Genomic DNA, 20,181 nt, shown 5'->3' on the forward strand with positions numbered 1-20,181 from the left:
TCCAGCTAGGGGTTCTTCTGCATTCAGTTGCAGTGTCAATCACAGGAGCCTTGAGTGGGCCCCTGTGCTCCTCCACTCTCTCACCCACCCCCACTCACTGCCTCTGGCTACTCTGCTGTGACCCAGGACAGAGTGACCACTGCAGATGTAGCCCAGCTACGGAGACGTAGCTCCTGTCAGTGCGTTCTGCCTTATACAAAAAAGGCCTCCAGAGCCTTTGACTTCTTCCTCCTGGGAGTGAATTCAGAAAGGCAAGTGTGTCTCTGCCTTAGCTGGAGGGGAGAATTTTCCTGGATGCTGGACCCCTAACATAAAGGATCTCATGCATCCCTCCACATTCTGGGAGGGAGGTGTCCTTATGTACGTGACAGGGGAAGGAAAGAGAAGTCCAGAGAGGTTAAGCAGCTTGCTCTAGGTCACACTCTACCAAGTGACAGAGTCAGAACTCAAACCTGGCCCATTCAACTGGCGTGTGTCCCTTTCCATTTCCCTGACCAGGACTTCTATAATTATTGTAGTAAAAAATGTTTCACACTTCAAGTAATGCAAGGAGATGAGTGTTATTAGTGTTATTAGGTAAATGGGGACACAGAGGTCCATTTCACCATCGCTCCGAACCCATTGGCAAGTGGTAAAGTCCAGGACAGCACAGAGGGCTCCATCTTCCCCCTCAGTGAAGGGATATTTAAGGCTTCCTCTAACATACCAATGAGCCAGCTTTCCACCAGACACTCCAGACGTGACCGCTGAGATGAAATGGCACCTCAGATAGACCCTACAGATCCCTAAACCTGACAGCTGGGGACACAGAATTCTTGAAGCCCAGGATTCCACAGCAAGGCTTCCCACCTGCTCAGGCAGACCCACCAGCTCTTGTCAAGCATGTGTCTTCTGACACCAGGATTTCTGATAGTCCTCAAAGAGCTTGCCACATGCTCTGTACCGAGTCCTCCAAGCTCCATGTGGAAGTCTGCTACCAGGAGGGGCCTTCTGGGGACAAACAATGTCTCACTGGGGATGCTGTTCCCACCCTGTGTCCCCAGAGGAGCCAGTCTTTGTAGTGCCAGCTGAATTCATGCAGAAATGGGGGGTGTCCTCCAACACACCAGGCACTATGCTGTCATATGGCCTCATGGCAAGTCTGCAAGATCTTACAAACTCTCTCTCAGAAAGAGCTCTGCTGGCTCTGACTGTAGCACCTCAGCTCCCTGAGACTCATCAGACAGAGCTTGGGAGGTTCATCCTTGTCCCAGAACCTCTCTGCTCCTTCACCTCACAGACTTCCTACTCCTGGTGCAAAGACATCTGGGGGTCATGACCTTCTAGTTCCTAAAATGGACAGGCCCTGAATCCCAACATGGGTCCATTCAAACTTGTGCAAGTGGCTTATATAGTTAAACTCTGTGTCCCAAGCTCCTTTGCTATAGCCACCTTGGGCCTGATGCTGTCCTTTTATCAGGGGATTGCATGTGCAGGCTTCAGTTTGATCTTGAGAGAGAAAATAACTCTAGGGTTCTCCTGTTGGTGGGGTTCATGCTTGTGAGAGTCAGCCCAGCCCAGGGAGTCAGAAATAACCCACCAACCACAGTCAGCAGGTCTCGGGTTTGGATCGAACTCAACTCATCACTTGCTTGCTGTGAGACTCGAGTTGTTTAGCCACTATGTCCTTCCAATCTTCTCTGCTAAACAATGGGACGATACCACCTCCCTCTAAGCATCTGTGGCATTCAGGTGGGACATGGACTATGCAGTTTTTAGACTGTAGGTGAATCTAACATACTTCAACAACACTTTTGTATCAATTGCCATAACCCATACAATAGCCAACGACCTTGCGAATAGGTGGTTTGTGTGCAAAAGTGTGAATAAGCTCATGTATTCATTGTGAGCTTCCAATTATTTAAGATGTTTAATAGCAGATGTTATTTCCATTATGAATCATTGTGACCAAACAGCTGTAGAAAGGATGTTTTTTACAATAGAATGAAAAAGGGGCACCATTTAAATCCTCGTCATTAAATCCTAATGCCTCCCCTGCCTAGCTTCACACTGACTGCCTGCCTTCAAATTATCCTGGCACGTAAAGACTGTTATTTCACCACCGCTGGATTTACGATTCCTCCCGCCGATTAGGGTGTCCTGGAATGAGTTGCCTTTCCTTATGGAGTGATGGATTTGCGAAATTCCTTATAAATAGAAGGCAGATTCTGTGGTCAATTTAAAAAAGTGCAATTTTGCTCAAGGTTTCCAAATAAGAAATAATCCACTCACTTACTTCACTGACATTTTCCACCTTTCTTCCTCCTTCCCTTCTTGATCACATGCAAGGACTATTAGCTGGGGCCCTTGGCTGACACCTCTGGGAGACCCCAGCCTTCTCCCAGGGTGGCCGTGGCTTGAGGTTGATAAGGAATGAACAGTCAGGACTAGGAATGCCAGCAAAGGCTTTGTTCCTTCCCCCTAGGTAGCCTCTACCCTCCCTGAAATCCTCTGCCCTTCAGGGAACACATTTTGAAAACTAAAAATGGAAGATTAAAACAGATGAGGTATGCTAAGCTGAAAAGATCAAGCTTTCTGTGTTTCCCTTGCCAGGAATTAGGTCTCCAGTATTTCAGAAAGCCAGCTAAATCTTGCAGGTAACACGCTCCTGGCCCAAAATAACAGATCACTATCACCGGGGTTTATTTGTACAGTAGAGCTGACTTGGTATTTGCAATTACATCAGTTAGGGAGTAAACAGGTCCTACTTGGATGGCATGAGTAAAAGCTTTCAGAGTCCCAGGGCACTGGGCATGAATTGCAGGCACTAAAACCTCCACCACCTCTGCTATTAGATAATCGTGGTGATTTGGAAGGCGTCATCACAGACTAAGCACTCTCCATCTTGACATCCTGCTACCAACATTGCATAATGATTCCACTTGACATGCTTGACGGACAAGCCGGCCCTCCCCTGGCTCGGATGATGAAGATGAGCGGTAATGCGGCTGCAGATCCACTTACCAGGTTCCATCCCGTCCTGTTTACCTAAATGAGCTCCTGGGTCAATAATGAAAGCCATTAGCAGACAATTAGCTGGAGACCTTGGCTGACAACTCTGCAACTTCCTTTTCTGGGCAACCACAAAACCTTGAAAAATAAGGTCAGACCAAGTTCTGTTCTCTGTGGAGGGAGAAGACAGCTGCGTATATGACAGGACTGGAAGGGCTGTGAAAGTCCTTGAAACCTTGAATTTCTCTTCCACCAGCCAGCCATGGCACTACCCTTCCACCTACTGGACCCCAAAACTTTACAATGAGAGAGTCTCTGATGGGTCAGGTCAATGGTCTTCCAGACTGGCTACCTGCTGGAACCACCTGGGATTTTTTATTCCTGACCCTACAACTAATTTACCTGACCTCTTCTAAGGTGTGGGCTGAGAATCTGAATTGTAAAAAGTACCCAGCAGGTTCTGAGATGGCTTCTAGGGTACATTTCCTAGTGGGTATTTGAGACGCATAGTGTCAGGTGTGGAGGATCACCTAGGTGACTCTCCTTGAAAGAGGAGCAATTGGCTCCATTTCGGCTGAGCCTGACTCTATTTCCATGTATTGATGTGTACAGAGCTGGTTAGGACTTTTCCTTACCCCTGCAATTGGCTCTAAGCAATGAATATCAGTCTTGCCGAGGTGCTGATGGTAGTCTTTGGAGACAGCAGGCATGTTTCCCTGATTCCCTGTTGCTCCCTCAAGTAAGCCAGGATGAGGCAGGATGTGTGAGCCAATGCTCTATGCCATTGGCTGGGATCGGATCGAGCCTTGGGAATAGATGCTATGACTTCCAGGAGCTTCAAAGATTACACATCAGAGCTGAAGCACCGACCCCAAAACGTTAGATGCTATCTCAGTTGTGTCATGCAGATTACTCTTTCTTCAGATCCTTCTCTCTGCATATGGCAGAGGTAATTTCAGGCCTCCCACCTAACCCAGCTCTCACCTACTTCCGGCCACTCTCACAGTCACTCATCCTCAAGCCACTCCCTTCCTCACAAATGAATAAAGTCTGGGTTCCGATCTGGGTATAGGCCTTTGTTCTGGATGGCCATTATCATGGCTGGACTTAGCACCCTTTGGCTCCCCATAACTACAAATATATATTAGGGTCTTTATTCTCGCCATGGATTGCATTGGATGTGATAGATTGGAAATAATTCAGTAGAATTCCAGTAACTTTTCATGAGATTACAAATATAAACTTCGTGGGCTGTGAGGACTAGGAAGGGCTCTGTATAGTCAGGATCACAAATGAGAAGACCAGCCTCAACAATCACCAGTAGCATTTGAACTCACTTGTAAGTGGTTACTTCTTCCAAAAGCTCATCACGTAGAGCAACTGATTAGATGAGAGCACCTTTGTCTCTAAGACAGGGCTAATATGGAGGGAGGTTAGTGGACCAGAGAACATTTACAAAGTGTTTCTCCTCTGTATCCATGTGTTTAGAAATTGCACCACAATTCTTTAGAGAACACCAGCACTCCTTCTTTGCTCTCTAGTGTCAGTGGTTAGGTGAGCTCTCACCACCCTAGCTCCAGGACTAGGCATGGGGTTTAGGCTTGGCCAGGAAGAGCATTCAGGGCCCTGGAAAGAGCTGACTAGTTTAGGAATATGTGTCCTGGGAAGGTCAACCCCAGAAGATTTCCCTGGAACACGGGGGTATGTAAACTCCTCTGTATGTTGGGATTTTTAGCTCAGGGAAAGATGCTGAAGGTCACCACATGGAGGGGGTTGACCTAGAAGAGAAACTGAGGCAAAGAGACTGAAATGAGGAACAGCCAGGTCCTGATTGTGTTCATGGAGCTATGGCACAGCTGTGATGGCTCCAGAACATCTAAGAGTTTGTACCACTTCATCCCCTGCTACTGCCTATATTCTTTCTTGCTTGAGTTGGATTCATCCCATCAGAAGAGTCCTGGATATCTCTAGTGATTCAAATCCAGAAACCAGGAAGCAACATGGAGGTGCCAGGACAGAAGCAGGGAAAGAGAAAATGTATTTAGCTAATGTTGACAGAGTCTGCAGTGAGCACCAGGCACTGCACCATGCACTGGGAACACCCAGATAAACAAGTCAGTCCCTTCTCTGGAGGCAATCACAGTCCAGCGGGAGACACAGACACAGTGAGAAGATGGGTGAACTTTGTGGGCTTCAGCATTTGGCGAGGAAGGGGCTGGTTAGAAATCTGATTCCACTTCTGCAATTGTAGCAACATCATGAAATAATTTTTGAGCTTTATTCTCTTCACCAGTACCTGTAACACAGCTGTCACCAATTTCTCCAAAGAATGGGGAAAGTGTCACACTATCTGTCATGCCCAAACAGTAAAACCCACTTAGGGAAAGAATGTAGAGGAGTTCTTTCATTCATTCAACAAATGTGTACTCAGTGCCTTGGGCACTGTGGTAAGCAGTAGGGTTATAACAATGGATGAGACAGAGACAGTCCCTGTGCTCATGGATCTGACATTCTTGGTGTGGGGGAAGGGTACTAAGAAGTGGGAAAATACATAAGTAATACTAGATAATCATTTATAACATGGAGAAGGAAATAAAACTGTGCAATGTGGTAGTCACCCAGTAACTGGTGTATCAGTCTATTTTCTGTTGCAATAATAAAATACATGAGGCTGGATGACTTAAAAAAGAAAAGAGGTTTACTTAGCTCACAGTTCTGCAGGTTCAAGGGCATGGCATGACTTAGCTATGGTGAGGACCTCATGGCAAAGGGCATCACAATAGTGGTAGTTTGTGCACAAGACACAGATTGTACCTCCCAACAGGAAGCCAGAGCAAAAGAAGTCTGGGTCTTTGGCTTTTTGACAGACAACTCATTTGACAGAACTGGTACAGGGTCCCATGAGAACTAAGTACCTTCACCCTTGTGAGGCAGCACTCACAATAGCCTCCCACTAGGCCTCACCCTTAAGGACCAGTAGTATGTGAACCTCGGGACTACAAGCCACATGCAAACCACAGCCTGGGGCTAGAGGTAAAGAGGACCACCTTGCGCCAGGTGGTCAAGCACCATTTATGCCAAGTCAGTTTATTATTTTTTCCACACAAGAGGGAAACTAAGAACCACTAGCACAGAGAGCAGAGGCTTGGCTGAACTTCCAGGAACAGGTTCTCGAGCATTTCCGTGTCTGAGTGCCGAGACGCTGCTGCGCAGGTGGCAGAACCTGGTCTGAAACCCGCTTGACACAGCAACCCGTTGGGGAGGTCACAGGGGAAGTGCCATAGAACTCCACCAAGGATCACTGATATTTACTCAGAGTCTGGCAGCCCTGTTGCCTTCTGGGCCTGAAAATAGGAGGGATATGCAGTGTTTAAGCAAATGGACCACAGCCTGGATCCCTTCTGCAACTCTTCCTGAGGATTCAGGGGCCAAAAACTATGTCCTGACCATACAATGAACAGATTGTTCTTTTGTCCAGAAAAGCAAAGCCATGTGCCATTGTCACTGAGCAAGAGACAGCCACGCCCCCTCCCCCACAAAGGGGACCAAGAAGTTTTGAAGCTCTTTCCCCTTCTTTGGAGATCAATCACCAGCTTTTTTGCAACAGAGATGTAGGCTGATGGGAAAATGCCAGGCCCACCTCTTATATATCGATCCTCAAATAAGTTCAGAGGACTGTGGATTAGATGCCCGGACTGGAACCAGCTGAAGTAATTGGGAGATCAGACGCTTGCTTTTACCTGCTGTTTGAAGCAGCTTTCCTTTGGGGGCTTTCCTTTTCAATGCATTTCTGATTCGGCCCAGGATTTTAGAATAATGGTAGCTTATGGATGCTTAGAAAGATAGGGCAAGAAAAACAAAAGATTGAAATTGTGCTTTTAGCTTTCAAAGGTGAGCGACTTTTTGGTCGGGCCTGTTTCAAAATGCTTTTAGCCTCTTTTAGCCTAAATCACTGTTTGTTCTTCCTATTCTTGTCTGGTTTTTGTTGTGTGTGTGTTAACATGAAAGCTGTATGCCTTCTCTTCTAAGGTCGAGCCTGCCCAGACTATGCCGGCAAAACTCACCCTCACATATTGCCTGCCCAGATCTTCTGTCCTTTGACCATCATGTGGCTTCAAGAGCCTTATCATTCTTTGGATACTGAGGGTAGGGATGAATGTTTGCCCCTCATGAGACTGCAATGATCCTCCCAGTGGTGCATAAAATTCTACCTGAAGTGTGATGTTGTCAGAGTAGGTCTCCTCTAGCATCTGTAGGCCCGAGGGCAAGGATACAAATGGCACCCCACATACCCTACGACTAGACATTTACAAGTTAAAATCAGTCAGGCATGGTGGCATGCCCCTGTCATTTCAGCAACTCAGGGAGCTGAGGCAGGAAGATGGCAAGCTCAAGAACAGCTTGGGTAACTTACCAAGACCCTGTCTCAAAATTTGCACAATGAATCTAAAACAAGACTAGGGATGCAGTGCAGTGATTGAACACTTTTCTCACATGCATGAGGCCCTGGATTCGATTTTCTGTATGAAAAATAAGAAAAGGTTGTAATCAAGATATATCCGGGACCCTAGAGCTTGTTCTCTCTTGACTAGGAGGTTAAAGGAGCCATGCTGTCCCCTCGCTGTCTGCTGATAGCCTGAATAGCAGTAAGGATGTACAGGGACAGGGAGGGCAGGAGCGGGGGAGCAGGGAGCTAGGGCTGCAGAGATGATTGGGCTTTGCAGACTTGGGGTGCAAACTGACTTGGGCAAGCTCCCCAGGACCTATGGGTAGTTTTCTCTCTACTGACTCACGATTCCCTATCCACAAACTGTACCAGCCAAGAAAAAGTGGGGGAAAAGCACAGTCACCGGGGAAGAGCTGCCTGGGTAGCTTGGGGCAGCCAGCTTTCACACGAGCACCCATGTTTCCTCCCATTCCCAAGAAGGGCCTTTGATGGCCTTTGGTTCCCACCCACATGCCCTTGGTCCTGCATCCTTTGGCCTGGGAAACCCCATGCAGCTTTCCCAGCTCCGGAATGCTTATTTGCTCAGATATGTGCCAAATATTCAAAATAATTCCTTATAAAACCAAGACAAATAAAGTCCTTGTGTTTTGGTGACTTGGGTAGGTGGATTCCTCTACTGCATGAGCCCTGGAGAGCAGTTCCTCTTACCCAGTGCTAAGAGGCTACAGCAGGGCTGTACACTGGATTGGCTGTGGGGCTGGCCACAGCTTGCCAGGTAAGGCAGACACCAGAGGATGGTGCCTAGCTGGTCACAGTATTTTGATTTTCCATTGAGAATGCACCGACTTCCCCGAGAGTCTGTCTGGAGAACCCAGCCTCTCCAGGCCTTCACGGGGACCAACCACTCACAGATCCCCTCTGGCAGCATGAATAGCAGAGCAGAACAGAGCTGGAGATACTCCACCCTGGGGGTCACCTAGAGCATCTGTCCCTGGATGCCGGGGCCTCTCTGGCCACCTGTTCGTTGGCTTTGCCTCCACACTGTGAGTGACGGCATATACTTCAGTACACGCCGTCCTATTAAGTCAGCCAGAGTTGGTTTCTATTGCTTGCATCCCAACCCTAACAGACCCATTAATCATGCAGCCTTCACGACACAAAGGAAAGGGCTGGCCTCCATTTACTCCAACACCCGAGCAAGAGATTGAATTTGAAAGGAGATTAGTTTGCTTTTTGACCATGTCACTTGCCTGCCAAAAACCACCAATGGGTCCCCCACGCATCTTCCACAGCCCCTGCACCACCAACAACAACCGGGCCCCTTCTCCCTCCATACACGAAAATCAGAATGTGCCTTAACTCTGTTCTCAATACTCGGATTATTTCCTCTTCTGGAAACCCTGCTCTTTTAACTATAGTCTATTGGATGACCTTTGGGTGGATCCAACTGTCACTGACTTTTAAGTACTTCTGGGGCTGGTGTGGGCTCAAGGGTAGAGTGCTCACCTGGCTTGCATGAGGTCCCGCCTTTTACCCCCAGCACTGCAAAATAAACAAAAAATCCTTCTGCATGGATGGTGTGATTTAGGAACTTTTAACTCTAAAAGTAGTGGTTCCAGAGGGTGTCAACTAAACTATCAGAAACATCACCTTCCAGAACTGATGGGAAAGGGAAGGCACTGGTTTGTAACACCTCTTCTGTGTGTATACCTAATGTCCACTCTGAACAAAAGGAATGGAGGGTATAGTGAGGCACGTCTGTAATCCATCCCAGGTGTCTGAGAACCTGAGGTAGGAGGATTGCACGTTCAAACCAGCCAGGGCGACTTAGCCAGACCCGATCTTAAGATAAAAAAGGGATGCAGCTGTTGTCCAGTGCAAAGGTCCTGGTTTCAATTCCCAGTAGTATATATATCTATATTTTTTTAAAAGACAAAGGGAGAACATACCTTAAGCTCAAATTCTACTGGCAACAGAGCTCATTATTTATATTTTATTTTTTATTATAACTATTGTTACTGTTACTTTCTAGTTACGGAAAAGAGTGTTCAGAGGGCCCTCACCTGACTGAAATCTGGGGAAATACTGCTACCCAGCTATTTGGGAACGACCGCATTACAGCTCTCTGATCAGGACATTTGCTTCTATAGGACAGCAAGAATGCTTTATATGCATCGCCACAAGCCCTGCACAGCTGGTCCTCTGGCTGATATATGGTAGGCAAGCAGGAGTTCGACATAAAATGGTTGAATTAATAAATAAAAGATCATTAGTTCAGATGGCAGTAATTTGGATTTTATGGTGAAACTTCAGGCAACCGAAATAACAACAGTGTAAAGTTGGATTTGCCTGAGAGAACGCGTCTTTATCCATATGTAATTCCCTTATCAAACGCTGGCTTCCAACCACATCCAATCTATTCATGGAAATAGACTTGGCTGGACACCTAATTGCTCATCCTGAGCTACCCAGTAACTGGGCTCACTGTATGTGTCTGCTAAAGGTCACCTCATTGGATTTGCCTTCCCTGAACTCGACTCCAAGCCCAAACTCTATTAAATTTCTTTGCCTGGTGATGCCCTAGCTCCCTGAACCGTTCCTCTGCAGCACTGATCAGTTTTTGATTATTATACTGATTTGACAATCATTTGACTACTGCTTCCCTTTCATACTAGTCTCTAAGCTTCCCAAGCAGAGAGGCTGTGTCTACTTTGTTTATGCCTGATTTCCAGATCCCAGCCTTAGGCTATTACTTAGTAGGTGCTCAATAAGTATCTGCTAGAGTACCAAACAAATGACTTGCATATGTAATTTATTTTAAACAATTAGCCAGTTCAGCTCTTCACAGTCATTCAGATTGGCCTTGCCTTCAATTTGCTGGAGGCAACAAGGTTTTGAACCATCCATCAGACAAAGCCCTAACATAGCCATTTAGAAAATTCCATTTAGAAACTGAAAATGCGCATCTGCACAACCTAGAGCTTTGGAGGATGGGTGACTGATTACTGGGGGCCTTTGGATAAAGTATAAAGTAGCTGAAGAGAGCTGGGTGTCGTGGCACACACCCGTAATCTCAGCATTCAGGAGGCTGAGGCAGGAAGATTGTTGTGAGTTCGAGGCCAGCCTGGGCTACAAAGTGAGTTCAAGAGCAGCCTTAACTGCACAGCAAGACCCTGTATCAAAAAGACAAACATTAAAATAAAATAAAATAGCTGAAAGACAGACTCTTTGGGGCACCAGCAACAATGATGACCATTTTGCTCTTGGGTCTATCCAGTTCCTTGTGTCAAACTCAAAAACACAGTGTTTAACCCCAGTTGATCCAGTTCCCACGGTTCAGGGATGATCTCCCATCACCCCACTCTTCGGTGGCTAATATCCTTAGTACTCACTCTGATTCTTCTTTTCCCTACTGCTGCTCTTCAGGAAGCCCCAAGACACCCATCATCATAGTCATTGTGTTGGGATTTCCAAAACCAAACTACCCATGAAACTACCCAGAATTCCCCCTGCCTCTAAGAGTGAGATACCTCACCTTCCCAAGGTACATGTTCCACACTGTGTTTACAAAGCTTCCTGAGGAATAAGGGCCTTTTTCTGAGGAATTCCATCTCCACACAGATCACTATGGGAATTCCAGAATACAGCGGCACATTCTTGTCTCCCATCCAGTCTATGTGGTAATAGCTGACCGGCCATCTACCCGCTTCCCAGTTAGGCCAAACAGCCTCATCTCTCATTTCCTGTCCTCAAATCCCACAGCCGCTCCCCACTCTGTGTTAATGTCTTATTTCTAAAAGACAAATCATGTTCGGTCTCCTCCTCTATACCTTTCTGTCTACTCATCCGTTTTGACAAACATTTGGTAGGTACCTGCTCTGTGCCATGTTCAGGCTGACAGAGAATACTGTGAGAAATGAGGTGGGCCAGTTCCCGCCACTGTGGAGCTGGTTTTTGCTGCTGAGGAAGATGCGTGTGAATAGGAGTCCAAGCTCCCTGACGTCTGCAGTCCAAAGCTTCCTGAGGAGACATTCGATGCCCTCCAGGATGTGGGCCTGCTGGCCTCTTTTTGAGCCTTTTCTCACGTATTGTTCTAGAACCTTCTCCATAGGGTTCAGTGTCATGCTTATTTTGAGCTACTTGCAGTCATTCAGGCAAACCATGTTCTCTTTAGCTGCTTGGTCTTTGCTCCCTTTGTGCATCTCTCTCTTCCTCTTGTCTTTCTCTGGGAATCTCCTATTCCTTCTTCAGGACTTAGCTTAGAGGTCCCTCCTCTCCACAAAGTCCTCCTCCACATACTTCCTCCGCACACTCCTTTTTCATTCCCTTCCCCAGTGGGTGGAGGGGTCTCTCCTCTGCCTACACAGTACCCCTCGGCCATCATCACCCCCACATACAACCATGGGCTTACTCAGTGAAACACTCCCACAATGCTGGCAAGCAGCATGGTTAATCTCATATCCCAACCCGGTGCTGCCTGCTTGGCCCAACTACATTTCTAGAATTTCCTCTGAGAGAAAAGTGTGTACATTTTGAGAAGTTTGCTGACTCGTCAAAGTTCACACCACTGGTGTCAAGTAGAGACAGGCTCTGAACCCACATCTCCTGTCTCTAAATTCTGCGCTCTACTGGCACCTATTAAACAGCAAGATCAAAAGATCACATTTAGAAACACGAGATAAAGATTTGGACAACGTATGTTGGAAGACAAAACACCTTAGTTTACCCAAAACAGTCTTGTCTCATGTCTCTTACCGTAGTGTCACCTTTACCAACACCGTCATGGTTTGTGTCTTGGAATCTCTTCCAAGCCTCATGCAGTCATGGGGGACGGGCTTTCAGAAGTGGCTGAATCTAGAGCTTGTGGTTGATTCATGGTCCAGGGCTAGGATTAAGACTTGAGTGCATACACTACAACGGACAGAAAGAGGCTTGTCCTTTCTTTGCTGGTTGCTTTTGCTGTCTTCCACTGCCATGAATGGTTGCCCCTCTGCCATGTGCCGCTCTGCCTTGGAGCCAGCGGATTATGGATTGAAACCTCTACAGGTTGTGAGCTGAGTAAGCCTTTCCTTCCTTAACTTGTGAGTGCTGGGTATTTTGTCTCAGCAATGAGAAAAGTGGCTAAGGCAAACACCTGACTGCACTTCCAGAAGGGTCCCACTTGGGATACAAACTTACACAGCTGCTAATATATATGGGTTTAGGGCACGGTCTGCGTCACACTCAGAGGTTATCCCAGGGGCATGTGCTGGACCTCTCTGAAGGTCATTGTCACAGATGCAGGATGTAGCTCTATGTGAGCTGGGACCACAAACTAGTAGGAGCCTTTGATACAACTGAGACGTGCGATGGTGTCTTGAGTCCTGTGTAATGAAGGCCCCTGGGGTGATTGCTTAAGGCAAATGCACACCCTGGAAAGCTTGCATGAGGATTTCCAGGGAGCTGTGGGAGAGAAGCCGGACATTGAAAGTGGCTCTAATGGCAGAAGAAGAATCTGCTTCTCCAAATAATACCAAGAAGCCCTAGAGATGGTACCAGGTACTTGGCAGATGTCATTGCTTAGGAAAAGCCAAGAATGAAATTAAATCAAGCAGAAATGGTCCTCTCCAGTCAAGGGCAGGGAGGTTTTCCAATGAGTAGATGGGCTGGGTCCTACAGGAGAGACATCAGGGGAGCCATCAGTAGAGACGTAACGTGAGAGAAACTCCCACTTGATCCTCAGGTCTTTGGAGATGACTCCTGGCCATCACACGGTCCCCCACCAGCCAACCACTGCTAGGCTCTTGTCTTCTGCCCCAGGCTGCCTGGGGACATGAGGAGAAAGGACACTGTCCCTGCCCTCCGGGACATTCAGAGGGGAATGTCCACAAAATCTTGAATTAAACTTTGATCTGAGTAAGAAAATTCTAATGACATGATCCTTAATGGCATCTTTATATTACAAAGTCAGTGGGCAAATGGATAAAGGAAATGTGGTGGGTTGGTGCTGTGGAATACTATTCCGCCATAAAAAAGAAGGAAATCCTGTTGTTTGGACATGGAAGAGCCTGTTAAGTGAAATGAGCCAGGCACAAAAAAAGAAATGTGAGGTAGCCTCAGTCATATATGAAATCTAAAAAAGTTTGGGGCTGGGGATATAGCTCAGTGGTGTAAGCGCCTGCCTGGCAAGCGTGAGGTCATGAGTTCAATTTCTGACACCAAAAAAAAAAAAATTTAAAGAGCTGACCTCAGAAAAATAGGCAGCAGAATGGTGGTTACTGGGGACTGGGCTCATAAGAGGGGACACAAGGCCAGGAAGAGGTTGGTCAAAGGATACATCCTAACCAATTCCAGTTAAACTGGAAAAGTAATTCACGAGTCTATTGTATAGTATAGTGATTACCACCTGTGAAAACAGGCTGCATTCTTGGAAGATACTAAGGCAATGGATGCTAAGTATTCCCGCCACAAAAATGATAGCAATATTAGGTAACGTGATCGTTAATTAACTAGAATTAACCATCCCACACTGTGTATATCCTCCAAAACATCACATCGCACACAGTAAGTACATAAAATTTCGTATGTCAATTTAAACAATGAATAAACTAAAATTCAGGGAGAGAGCCAGGCATGGTGGCACACATCTTTAATCCTAGAATTCAGGAGGCTGAGGCAGGAGGATAGCCATGAGTTTGAGGCCAGCCTGAACTACATAGTGAGACTTTGTCTCAAAAAAATAATAAAAACAAAAACCAGGGAAAATATATCATAGGAAATTATTCTAGAGTCAGTGGAAGCCTCAGACTTTCTGACCATTGCTGCCAGTGGAAAACATGAAATCGTAACTCCCGGGAGAACTACCTGGCCATCCTAACCAATTCTCTAGCTGGTAGAGAAAAGGCAGAGTGTTTAAAAGATGAAAAAACCTTACCCACCAAATGTGTGTAGAATAAGAATGTGAGAACTTGCTTTCAGAACTGGTTCTGCCTCCTCCAAACCAAACAGGAAAGCCAGAAAGAGTCCAGAATGCTGTGACCCAACAAGGGATTTACACTGTGTCACAAGATGCTGCCCAGAGACGGACCACCATTGAGGCATTCTGTCCCTAAAGAATCACACTATACAGTGTTTAGCAGCTCCTGGATCAAACTCCTCCTGAGTTCCTCATATTGTGCACAGAAAATGATAGGAGAACTGTAGGGTCTTAGAAGATCCATACTAGATGATAGTTCTAATTTAACCATAAAATCTCTCTCCCTCCTTGTTCTAAATTTCCAGATAGTTAAAGAGATCACAATTTCCATCCTTCCTTCTTCCCAAAGCAGTCATTTGAGGTAGCACTGCAGGAACAATTCTAGCTCATTGTTTGCTGTTACCTATACCAGGCTTCGTTTAGCTTTTTGACTATTTCAAAACTTTTCTGACCCCAGGGCCTTTTCACATGCGTATCCCTTATGTTCCTACCTCTCATGGAATACTGGCTCCTTTTCATGAAGAGTGATAGAAATCTCCTTCAGAGAGGCCTTTCCTGACTATTTTATCTAAACTACTCCCACCTCCCCTTCTGCTATTTATTTCATCCTGGCCATTTCTTTCTTCTTTTTTCTTTTTGAGACAGGGTCTCAATATGCAGGCTAGTCTTGAACTCACTTTATAGCCCAGGCTGGCCTCGAACTTGCAACTACCCTCCCGCCTCAGCCTCCGGAGTGCTGGGATTTCATCTAGGACCTTTCTTCTCAGCACTTATTCCAAAAGCTTTGTTGTGTGCAGTGATGCCCTGCAGACCCTAAATAGTCCTAGAACGGTAAAATGCATGCATTTCCTTGACTTGAATCCATCCCCTCCCCCATACAATCATGTCAGTTGGATGACACCTCCCTTACTGAGGATGGAAAGGAGCAAGGGGCCAGGGCAACTTGCTTCCCGAAGAGCTGTCCCGTGGCTGGGTGTCGCTGGGGAAGATTAGCCCAATATTTTTCTTCTCACTTCTTCACACAAGTTCCCTTGCCCTCTCCCACTGCCTGGGAAAAGGCGCATTAGTGCGAACAGAACGGAAGTCGCTGTGCGCCTCCCCTGCTTCATCGGTACAAATTGCCCAAGTCCTTAGTGGATTCAGAGGGAAGGCTAAAAGGCTGGAGAAATTCAGAAGGGCTCTGCCAGACTAAGGGAGCATCCCCTGGGAAGGGGGAAGGAAGGAGTCACCACAGAGTCCTGGGAGCCTCGCGGCCCAGGGCATGGTGGGAAAGGAAGGGGAAGGGCCAAGGCACAGGTGGGGCATATAGAGAGGATGAGCTCTGTCGGGGACAGGCGCCCAGCCATGGCAGCAGCATGGGGCTGGGCCAGGCACAGGACACAGATGGTGGGTGGCTAGCAGGCGGATGTATAAGTGGAGACAGAACTGGGTGAGCAGTCGCCCAGCAGGATGCCGTGGTTGTGCTCCAGGCACAAAACTGCAAAAGGCCCTGCAAGTCTGAGGGCAGCCAGAGGCCTGGAGGGTTCAGATACAGTCCCTGAAGAGAACGAGTCACTGCACTGCAATGGATGACCTGCTCCAAAGGGATGAATTAATTTTTTTTTGTTTTTGGTTTTTCTCTGGTACCGGGAACCGAACTCAAGACCTTGCGCTTGCCAGGCAGGCGCTTTGCCGCTGAGCTAAATCCCCAGCCCCAAAGGGATGAATTAATGATGTTTGTGTGGGGCAGTACCTGAGATTCAGAGCCCTGTCCTTTTAAGACCTCATCAAGTGCTATTCGGTTCAAGGATGCTTCCAAGACCATGAGCAAGGCAAGTCTCTCCCTTCCGTAACGTCGCGGGTTGGGTAATAAAAAGTCCTCCTTGGGAATCCAATAGCTCAGCTGCTTACCTCTCCCTGACCTTGGTCCACTCCTCAACTCCCTCGCAGCTTCCGGGTGAATCTCATGAGCTCAGGAGCACGTGGTACCCAGTAGGGTACTCGGCACACTGTGATTCTTCGTAAGTCACCGTTACAAAGATTTCAAAATGAAGAACCTTGTGCATCTGTCCCTGAGCCCCAAAATGCCCTCGAAAAAGGTGACATCCTTTTCCCCGCTACAAATAAAGGGAGAAGTTTAGAGACTTGTTTGAAGCCTGTCAGAAGCGTCAAAGTTAGAATGCAAGCCTGGGCCTGTGAGACTCTTGGTCTAGTGCTCCAGTCACATCGATTTGTTTAAAAAATTGTCCCTTGAGGGTCCACTATGTGCCAGGCTGTGTGTATGTGGTGCGGTATTATAAACAGCAAAGAATCCTTGCCTGTGTGGAGTCTGTGCTCTGGCCTGGAGCCACCTTTCAAGCAGTGAGGATGGATCCTACTCGTTCCCCCGTCTCCTCACAGTTCTTTGGGGAGCGTGGATTTGGTGGGTGCAGAAAAGACGCACGTTTCTAAAGCACCTACTCAGCTACTCTGAGTTTGACCTTATGTACCCTCTTCTTCACTGGTTCGCTGGCCTGGGGCCATGGCCCAGACACTGAACACAGCAGCGGTGACTCCCCTCTGGGGAACAGAGTCCGTGACCCTCACAACATTCAAAACACTCCCCAGAAAAAGGTGCCCCTAGACCATAAACTACCCAGAACGCTAGCTGTGCCAGGCCCCTCTGCAGCTGCTTGTAGCATGGCGAGCTAGCTGACTTTGGAGTCTGAGTCTTTCTGTTTGATTGTTTGTGGACTGACTTCTGAGAGGATTGATGGTGTACAGGCGGGAGACCGTGGTCAGTCTGGGCTTCCCGCCATGTCGGAGTAAGATTGCTGCCAGTCTGGTGTCTCGGGAAAACACGGGCTTCGGAGTCACACCTGTGTGTGTTTGCTCACCCGCTTGTGAGCAGGAGCGAACTCCGTCTCTCTGAACCTCTGTTTCCCCGTTGCTTCCATAAGCACGGCGTATTACTTTCCTGTTGCTGCTGTAACTGAGGGCCACAAACTTTACGCCTAAAACAGACATAAACTTAATGTCTTACCCTTAAAGTTTACAAATCTGCAGTAAGTCTGCAATGGTGGTTCCAGCTGCCTCTTTCATCGACTGAGTACCTACCGTGTGTCAGCCGGGGTCCTGAGCATTCTACACCTAGCATCTCATTTAACCCTAGTAATAAGCCAGTGAAACAGACCCTTTCCTGTGGAAGGGAACTCAGGGAACTACAAATTAAATAACTTGCCCTTGGTCACACCAGACCTTTTAGACAAGTGGGCTGCAGGGTGAAGTAGAGACCACAGACATCTGGAGAGTTGAAACCACAGATGTTGCTAATCACCCTGCCCAGGACAGGCCCTCAGCAGAGAGCCCTCTGGACCAACCTGAGCATGGCGCCGAGGAGGAGATGCCTGCTTTCAAGCCAGGCTACAGGCTACAGAGCCAGGCACTTCCTGAAGCCGCATTTATGACCTCCCATCACCTGTGCCATATGACGCAGCAAATCATGTGCTGTGCACTGAGGGGCAGAAGCAGGCCCCACGTCCTGCCCACTCTCATGGGGAAGGGAACACACATGCATGGATACCAGAAGCTGGGTCACAGGGGACAGCTTAGGCTCCGGCTGCCCCCAGGACCTCAAGGGCATTCCACAAACTGCAGGAAAACAATGCTGCCTCTGCCCACCTGCAGGTGGCTGTGGGAGCATCTATCTCCCTGACTGCTCCTGCTGCTGGGCTATGTGCTCTCCCTTGAGATGGACACACCTTGCTTCCTCGGGCCTCTGTGCCAGGGTTACGCCCTGCAGAGGAAAGGGCTTCTCCACTCCCCACCGTGCTCCCAGACTCAACCTCCTGCCCCATCCTGAGAGAATCCTGCACTCACCACTAGTCCTTTGCTTCCCTACATTCCCCTACATGCCCCAGCTGCTCGGCGCTCAGCCTTCGGAGCAGCTCCCGGCCCGGCTTACTCAGCCTCTCAGAACCTTCCTTTTTTCAATCAAGTAGCTGGTAAGCATCACAGGATACCATCTTGGTGATCAACTCCCATAGGACAGCCCACATGGCTTGTATGGCAGTGGCTATTCTTGGGCAGCATAAAGCACAGCGTGAACAATAGTTTTTGGATGATTACCATGAAGTCCAGCGTTGGTTTTTTTCTTTTTAGGTTCTTGTTTTTTTGGGGTTTTTTTTGGGGGGGGGTGTTTTTGAGACAGGATCTTGATACACAGTTCAGCCTGGACTTGAACTCACTTTGCAGTCCAGGCTATCCTTGAATTTGTGCTGATCCTCTTGCCTCAGCCTCCCAATGCTGGAATTACAGGCATGCACCACCACACTCAGCCTTCAGCACTGGTTTTTTGATGTGGAGAGGGTCACAGTTTTGAAATGCTACTGCCAAGGGCAGCTGAGAAAAAAGGCTCAAAGAGATTAATGCCTTGGCAGGAAGCACAGTATATAAACATGGATGTTTTATGTAAAATTCTCCACTGGCTTTTAGAGGGGACTCAGTGCTCTGGCTGACCCTAGGGAGTAGGAGCAGGGTGTGAGTCCCTGATGCCAGCAGGGGTGTTGGGATGAGCTGAGCTGAGCTCCCTGTCAAAGCGATGGTGCTCTGGCGGGACAGAGTAGCTGTCTGAGGATCAAGGTCACCAGGCGTGGCAATGTTCGGGAATACAGACCCAGCCTGGCACACAGTAGCCATTCTTAGACTTCTTAGCTTTCGGCGGATGGGAAACCGAGTCCTATGTGCTACAGTGTAAGATGCAGATGAGAAACCGAATCCTGTGTGCTACAGTGTAAGATGCAGAACAGATGCATAGGAACCAAGTCTATCAGTCGACAAACTCCGCCCTTGCCCAAGTGTCAGATGGGCCCCTCTGAGCCTCTTCTGGATGAGGCCCTGTCCTTGGCCTGCTTATCCCGGTCTCAGAATGAACATTCTCATCCCAGATGTCTCCTCTCAGTCCTTCTCCCTCCTCTGATGCCTCTGCCTCTTTTCTGGGCTCTAAATCCCTAGCTGTCCCGGTCCTATCAGATTTGAGCTCCATGTCACTGAAGCCTCTCAGCTATCAAATAAAACCTGACTTTTCCGTCCTTAGCTAGCACCTAGCTGTGGTTCTTTCTAACAGAAAAAACACACTTCTGCAGTAGTCTCAACCAAAGGGTGCTTTTTCTTATAATGTCACACTATGGATTTTCCAGACAGTGGTTGCCGTGCCCTGCTTTGCTCTGGGGAGATGGAGCTGGCCCAGGCTTGTGAGCTTGGAGAGAAGTTCTCAGGGGTCCCACAGAACAAGCCTGGCCTCTGCATGGTCAGGTGGATAGGTGACAGGTCTGCCCCAGGGATGGCTAGGAACTTCGAAGAGACTGGGAAGAAGGAGGCTGATCCAAGGCTGGAGGCCTGAAAACTCAATAACTGAGTTGGCCTTTAGGGAAGTGACCAGTGCTTTACATTCCAGCACACACACTCATGCATACATGTGTCTACACACACACACAGTTCCTTCCCCTTTTCCTCTGCAGAGTTAACTCCTGCAGGATGTCCTAGTGGACCTCTTTGTCAAGGTCAACTGTCCTTCCCATATCAGGCCCTCAGGTAGCACCATCACAGCTGCAGTTTAATGCTTGTTGCTCCTTATCTTTCTCTTTTGAGCTCCCTGGGGGCAAGGCCATCTGTCCTCCCTCGCTATCACCCCAGGGCCAGAGGGAGCTCCTTGGACTTTGAAAGTCTCAACCAATATTGGCTGAGCTAGATAGAGAAGGATAGAAGTAAAGAGGGTGAGAAGAAGGGAGGAAAAGGGGAAGAGATAGATGATGCGGGTGGGGGAGCAAGG

General features: G+C 47.9%; 1 protein-coding gene and 1 long non-coding RNA gene across 2 annotated transcripts in view; both read right to left on the reverse strand.

Annotated features, from left to right (window-relative positions):
• The window catches only part of LOC102016414, a 15,724-nt gene extending 4,677 nt beyond the window's left edge, over positions 1-11,047 (reverse strand). The window contains exons 1-2 of the long non-coding RNA XR_264675.2: positions 10,974-11,047; positions 8,945-8,980 (exon numbers count right to left, since the gene is read on the reverse strand). This is a non-coding gene — a long non-coding RNA (uncharacterized LOC102016414). The remainder of the gene's footprint in view (positions 1-8,944; positions 8,981-10,973) is intronic.
• Kazn (kazrin, periplakin interacting protein) overlaps positions 1-20,181 on the reverse strand; it is a 1,006,619-nt gene that overhangs the window by 841,908 nt on the left and 144,530 nt on the right. The window lies entirely within an intron of this gene.

This window comes from Chinchilla lanigera, unplaced genomic scaffold, assembly GCF_000276665.1.
Source record: "Chinchilla lanigera isolate Chin_1 unplaced genomic scaffold, ChiLan1.0 scaffold00126, whole genome shotgun sequence".
Lineage (NCBI taxonomy): Eukaryota > Metazoa > Chordata > Mammalia > Rodentia > Chinchillidae > Chinchilla > Chinchilla lanigera.